The sequence below is a fragment of the Eimeria mitis genome, genomic scaffold (genome assembly GCF_000499745.2).
Source record: "Eimeria mitis Houghton genomic scaffold, Emh_scaff252, whole genome shotgun sequence".
Classification (NCBI taxonomy): domain Eukaryota; phylum Apicomplexa; class Conoidasida; order Eucoccidiorida; family Eimeriidae; genus Eimeria; species Eimeria mitis.
Window position 1 is genome coordinate 4,364 of NW_013570860.1, and position 653 is coordinate 5,016.

Here is a 653-nt window from a genome sequence, read left to right on the forward strand (position 1 = left end):
TGCTGCTGCTTTTGCTGCTGCTGAGTATGCTGCTGCTGCTCCTGCTGCGGCTGCTGCTGCTGCTGCTGCTCCGAAGCCATTGCCAGGGTTTGTGCGTCTCCCAAAGAAAGGCATTTCGTCTTGGCTGGCGGCTGAGGGTTTAGGGTTTAGGGTTTAGGGTTTAGGGTTTGAGGTGAAGGGTTTAGGGTTTAGGGTTTAAGGTGAAGGGTTTAGGGTTTGTGGTTTGGGGCCGAAGCCTCTTCAGAGTCCTCGTTGTTTTCATTGTGTAGAGCTAAACCCTAAACCCTAAACCCTAAACCCTAAACCCTAAACCCTAGGCCATATGCCCCTGAGCCTAAACCCTAAATACTATGCATAAGACATTCTTTAGCGGAAAATTGTTGAATGGATATGCCTTAACCTTCTAGGGTTTAGGGTTTAGGGTTTAGGGTTTAGGGTTTAGGGTTTAGGGTTTAGGGTTTAGCCGTGGGGCCCCCCGGGGTGTCTGCACGGTCGATGAGCGTTCTATTTAAAAAAGAAATTTAGAATGCGATATATTTATAACAAAATATATAAAAATAAATATATATATTTTTGTGTATATCAATAAAATAAATTAAAAAAAAAAATATTTTGGGTGTATATACACCGCATCCATAGCCACGGAGGAGAGC